Here is a 6,691-nt window from a genome sequence, read left to right as displayed (position 1 = left end):
TGGACAATGGGAATTCGGAGTTCATAATAAAATAAATCAATTTCAATATTTATTTTGTCAATTCACTTCCTAGCTATTCATGTCCCCTTTGCAGTATTATGACGCGATGCTTCCCCATCTATCGGTGTTCATGTTTATCTTTTTTTTCTTTTCCCCCGAGAGGGATTTTTCACATTCCAAAAAGTCAGTCCGGGTTTGGGGGCGAAGCGACGATTGTTCTCTCTCGTTTACAAAGTGCAGAAAGCCATTTCATTGCGCATTCCTTTCAGCTCGGTTTGTTTAAAAAAAATAAGAAATAAATAAAAAAATCCCATTCGTCGTTATCCTCTCCACTTTGACCAAATTTGGCTTTTCTCGCGCACCTCTCTCGACGTCACCCTCCAGCGAGCGTTCCTTTCAGAGGCGGACGAGGAAATTGAATTCGACGCGTTCCGAAAATGGTGACCGACGGCGATGCGGAGGCTCGCCCACATGGCTCAGCTCAGCGTCGGAAGCGTGAGGCCCGTGGAAACGTGGCCGCTGCCTTTATAACGTCTGTGAAAAAGCAACATTTCTCCTCGATGGGGACAACGTGCTTCTATGTCAGGAAACGTGTATGTGTGCACGTGTGCATGGGAGTACGGGAGGAAGGGCCCGAGGAGTCGGGGACGTTTCACTCGTTTTGCGGTTAAAGGCTTTCGCGCCTTCCCTATAACGGAAAAAACAAAACGACCGGACGGCTGACAGCCAACCACGCGAGCGAGAAATCCAGCGGCTGTCCGCTGCGGGCTGACACCGTGCGCCCCGTCTCACCACTGTTTACATGTAAGCGGTAAATTAAGATTGTTAACAGGGAAGAGGAAGTTTGATGTCGGGGGGGGGGGGGGCGGGCGGGGGAGACGCGGAGAGTAAACGGAGACGTTCTTCATGCCCCGAGGAACTCGACCCCCTCGCCTTTTTTTTGTTGACCCCCCCTGGGGTTCTGGCCGGGAGCAGCGTGGGAAAATGACGCAAAAAAGAATGTCTGCCTCGCCGAGGCGCCCTTTTTTTCCTCTTCCGCTCCCCTCCCACGCCTCCATCTTGCTCTCCCTCGCTTTCTGTCGCTCCATCTCCTTTTCTTATTCAATTCAATTCAACTCAGCTTTATTGGCATGCCACTTATTACAACAGTATTGCCAAGGTTAGAAGGCAGGGGGCACTCAATAGGAACAACAACATTAGCGACAATAACAACAGATTAACCCCATAATAATGATAATAACAGTAATAACATTGACAACCAGTGTCATTTAACCCCACAATAACAACAATATAAATAATTAAAATAACAGTAAAAATAAAGTCAATAATAAATAAAAAGTACCAGTATGTACAGGACAGGTCACAGCTCATTTTATGAGTGTGTGTCCCTCCCCGAGGAGCACGGCCATCTTTTCCTCATCAGGCAGTGTGGGGCGTGACGCTCATACTGAGCTGAATTGATCAAATAATGTTGTCTGATGTGCTTGTGTTGTTGACAGCGCAGTAGAAAGTGCATCTGTGTCTCTACCTCACCTGTCTTACACCGACCACACCTGTCTTACACCAACCACACCTGTCTTACACCAACCACACCGGTCTTACACTGACCACACCTGTCTTACACTGACCACAACTGTCTTACAATGACCACACCGGTCTTACACTGACCACACCTGTCCTACACTGACCACACCTGTCTAACACTGACCACACCTGTCTTACACTGACCTCACCTGTCTTACATGACCACACCTGTCTTACAATGACCACACCTGTCTTACACCAACCACACCTGTCTTACACCGACACACCTGTCTTACACTTACCTCACCTATCTTACAATGACCACACCTGTCTTCCACCGACCACACCTGTCTTACACCGACCGCATCTTTCTTACACCGACCACACCTGTCTTACACCGACCACACCTGTCTTACACTGACCACACCTGTCTAACACTGACCACACCTGTCTTACAATGACCACACCGGTCTTACACTGACCACACCTGTATTACACTGACCTCACCGGTCTTACACCGACCACACCTGTCTTACACTGACCACACCTGTCTTACAATGACCACACCTGTCTTACAATGACCACACCGGTCTTACACTGACCACACCTGTCTTACACTGACCACACCTGTCTTACACCGACCACACCTGTCTTACACCGACCTCACCTGTCTTACACCGACCTCACCTGTCTTACACTGACCTCACCGGTCTTACACTGACCACACCTGTCTTACACTGGCCACACCTGTCTAACACTGACCACACCGGTCTTACACCGACCACACCTGTCTTACACCGACCACACCTGTCTTACACTGACCTCACCTGTCTTACACTGACCTCACCGGTCTTACACTGACCTCACCGGTCTTACACTGACCACACCTGTCTTACACCGACCACACCTGTCTTACACTGACCTCACCTGTCTTACACTGACCTCCCCTGTCTTACACCGACCACACCTGTCTTACACTGACCTCCCCTGTCTTACACCGACCACACCTGTCTTACACTGACCACATAATCTTTGCTCTTTAGGCAGCCAAGATGTTTTGTGTCTTTCTGCCTTTTTTCTGGACTGTGGTCACGGAGCCTGTACTTGGTCAGGATCTGTCTCTGCTTCATATCTCTGACACTAAAGAGATATTCTGCCAATTCATATTCTCTTTTTAGGATCAGATAGCAATGAAGTTTGTTTTATGTTTTGGTTTGATGGTTCCAATGTTCCAGATCAAAGCAGTGCTGCTCTGAGATGGAGCCATGTTGGTGTTGGTTGCTCAGTAAGTCTCATGACCAGCTGACTGAGGGGATTCTTTTTGTATCTTGGGGACTTGACTTAAGATGCATCCAAAATTTGATTGTGCTTTTCTGAATGTTTATTATTAACGGATATTGACCTAATTCTGCCCTGCATGCATGGGTGGGTGTTTTTCTTTGTACGTTCAATATACTTCTGCAGAATTGGGCATGCAGGGTCTCTGTAGGGTCTCTTGTCCCATCTAGTGTCGTCGTGCTGACTGAGTGGACCCCACACTTCACTTCCATAGGGCTATTGGTACCATTATACTATCAAATAATTTGGTCCAGATTCTGATTGTTTGTCTATTTGGTGAAATTTTCTTCTAATTGCACAAAAGGCTCTACAGACCTGCTCTTTTGGTGCATTCACTGCCAGACCAAAGTTGGGCGCTGATTTTGAGCCCCAGGTCGTTATAGGACAGGGCGTGGTCTCGTGCTGTGTTTCCTCGGGGGAACTTGAGTCTGTTTTCCTAAGACCTGGGCTTTTTCTTGAAGATCATCATTTTGGATTTTAATTTATTACGTTTATTACTGCCAGGGGCCCAGTCGTGACGGTATTGCTCCAGCAGATCCGGAGGCAGCTGTAGACCAAGCTCTGTGGGTGACAGCGGCACCAGGTCGTCTGCATAGAGCAAGAATTTCACTTCCTTGTTGTTTAGGGCGAGCCCAGGGGCTGCAGATTGTTCCAACAACACAGCCAGCTCATCCATGTAGATATTAAAGAGCGTTGGAGATAAGTTGCATCCCTGGCGAACACCTTGCCCTTGAGCAAAGAACTTTACCCCTTATACTGCTTTGGAGAATTTTATAGTATAATCCCTCTCGCCAGATTGAATCAAACACTTTCTTAAAATCAATAAAGCATGCAAAAATCTTCTTATTTTTTTGGTGTATCGGTGGATCAATTAGGGTGTGTAGGGCGTAGCCATGATTGGTTGTGTTAATTTGGTAGGAAGCCAATTTGTCCTTTACTCGAGACATTGTGTTCCATAAGGAGGGCCAGCGTTCGGGCATTGATAATGCTGCGAGAAAACCTTCCCCAGATCACTGCTCACACAGATGCCTCGCTAGTTGTTAGGGTCCAGTTTGTCTCCACTCTTGTGCATCGGGGGGAAATAAGCCCCCGACTCCAGATCCGCATGACTTTCCTGATTTTAGCTTTTTAACGTTTTTTTCTAATTCTTTTATTGTCATTTTAGTAATCAAGTGGGTTCTGATTGTTCTTGGCGGGTGTTTCAGGTATTCTCAATTTCTCTTGTTTTTGTTTCTGATTGGAGGTCAGACTGTTGGGCAATATTTCTTCGTACAGCTTTTCAAAATATATACCAAATTAATACCAAATTTTTATTTTCTTTGTTGTTTAGGTAGTTCCATCTTTCCCAGAATTGGTTTTCAACTTCTTTTATTTTTTGATTGTAATGAATTTGGGGTTTGAGTTTGGGTTGTGACTCCCGTTGCCACTTCCTCGTACTCCGTCGCCGACGCCCTTTCGTATTTCAACGTTTCACACTTAACCTGCATCTTTCAATTCCTGATCTTGTTTTACTTGTTTCCTCTCCCCGCCCCACCTCCAGTCCCACGACCGATGGCTCACTTGACAGATTATTGCACTCGGGTATCCCCACATGCGGTAGGCCCATTTGCCTGGTGAGGTTTTACCGGCCCATTTAAGACACGGAATGGATCCTGTCACGAGACGGAGGACAGGAACAGCCGAGGAAGGCAGGGCCAGGCGGCAGGGGAACAAAAGAGTGTCAATCGATAAGGTCGTTATCGTTGGGCGGTCGACAGCGAGGAGGGGAGATAAAGAGAAAGCGCAAGAGGGGACGTTAATTACCGCCGGCCCCCTCAACCCAGCCTCTCGACTCGACGGTAATTAAGAGGTTTGCGCTGGTTAATCCAGATAATCTTGATGGCTTTCAACAGGCGGAGCCCGGCCGGCGCGGGGTTAAACGGAGAATAAGGCCGAGCGAGTCCCGCCGAAGCAGCTGCAGGGGGCGCGATGGGCGTCGGCTCCGATAGCGTGGTAATAGCCCTCTGATTGTTGACCTTTCACCTCCGGACAGGGAGAAAAATGTCACGCGATGAATCGCGCCACTGTCCCCGCACCAGCCGAAAAGTATAGCCTAATCCCCCGGAATGTGGAAACCGTGGCACGATTCCAGCTGTCGAAGCGATCCGCTGGCAACACGGGGGACTTTAATTTCTTGGGGAAATAGAGAGTAGAGCGGTATTATTGGTGAAACCGGGACAGGAAGCAGCTTTCTGGCGGATCGCAGGCTCCCAAGGCTCTCCGGGGGATGGGAGGAATGAAAGATCTTCGCGGTCGTAGTTCAAGGGGTTGGTCTGACTTGGAGACGTGACAAACCCGCGATCTCGCGACGGCCGTGCAACGGGAGCGGCACCCGACCCTGTGAGCGGCCGCTCACGTTCGGGAGCACGACCCAGAAAGAAGGTGCGAGGTGCGAGGAGAGTGGCCCCCTGCAGATGTTTTTTAAGCATTTCCTCCTTTTTTGAGGGGGGAGAACCAATGCAGTTCTGTTTACGATCCCCGGTGGCAAAACGCACGTTAAGCCCCTTCAGGAAAAAGAGGTCTGGCAGACATTCTCAGGGTTTTTTTCCCGCTGGATCTAAAGGCTTATGATTTTCGATTGTAATCATTACACACTCTTCTCAGCCATCTGCATACTCCGGCCTTTTTGCTCTGACATATTATTATGAGACCACCGGTGCATTTGAGCGAGCAGTCCTATAAACCTAATTTTAGGATTGCCATTTAAGTGGATTTCGTCTCTCAATGGCGCTGACGTCCGGGGCTGGAAAAAAACCTTAAATGTTCAGTTAAATATTAATTCGATTCAGACAATGCAGTGGAGATGATAGACGAATCACATCGCATTTGCAGGTCATTTGAATCATTCATATTTGGCTGAGGATGGACGCCCCCGTGCTGAGATGAAAGAAGGTTGGAATTTACTTCTTTTTTTTTTACAATTTTGTGCAGAGTTTTAAATGCGGAAAAAAAAGATGTCCTATTACTGATACCTGAGTCAATACACTTTTAAAGTAACTATTTGTTAAGTTTACTGTAATAAGATGACTTCATCCACCCCTGACGGGTGTGGCTGAAAGGAATGAACGAATGAATGAGTGCATCCACAGAGCATCCAGCTTCGGTTGAGTCAACGCTGAAAAGGTGCATCGTGCCATTGAAGCATCTGTTTGAAATGACTGATGCTGCTCTTTTGCAGATGTTCAGTCCCTGACCACAGGCTCTGTCTGAGGAGCCGAACGGGGCTGTGAACAGTGGTGCGGTGCTGCCCTCTAGTGGACAGAACTGCGCCTTTCTTATTCTTCTATTAAACGTTAAATTCTTTACAAATACTCAGACACCATCTCTCAACCAATTAAACATTTACTATTTCAGCATTACAGATGGTTGGTTTTCTATCAAATACAGAGCGTTATGGATTCGTCTCAACACTGGGCTCAAGAGTTTGTGTTCCTCTCTCGAGTGTTTTAAGAAATATTTGAATTTGTTTTTATTAAGTGAATTATGCTTAAAACAGATGTATTCATTGTACTATTTTCCTTCATGGCAACTTTATTTTGCTGTTTCTCCTTTTTTTTTTTTTACTATGTAATATTGCCTGGGCTATAACCTTTGTAGTATCATTGCATTTATTATAAAACCTTAATGATGACGGGGTTTAAAAAAAAAATAAAAAATGATTTACTGTCATTTAAAATATAATTGTTTTCATAAATCAACCCCAAAAAAACCCCAAAAATAACACACTAGATACCGAAATTATTTGACCACCTAAGGTTGTGATTTGACAGCACAATAAAACAGATGTTGC

The sequence above is a fragment of the Zeus faber genome, assembly GCF_960531495.2.
Source record: "Zeus faber genome assembly, chromosome: 9".
Classification (NCBI taxonomy): Eukaryota; Metazoa; Chordata; class Actinopteri; order Zeiformes; family Zeidae; genus Zeus; species Zeus faber.
The sequence above is the reverse complement of the archived record's forward strand: the minus strand, read 5'-3'. Positions refer to the sequence as shown.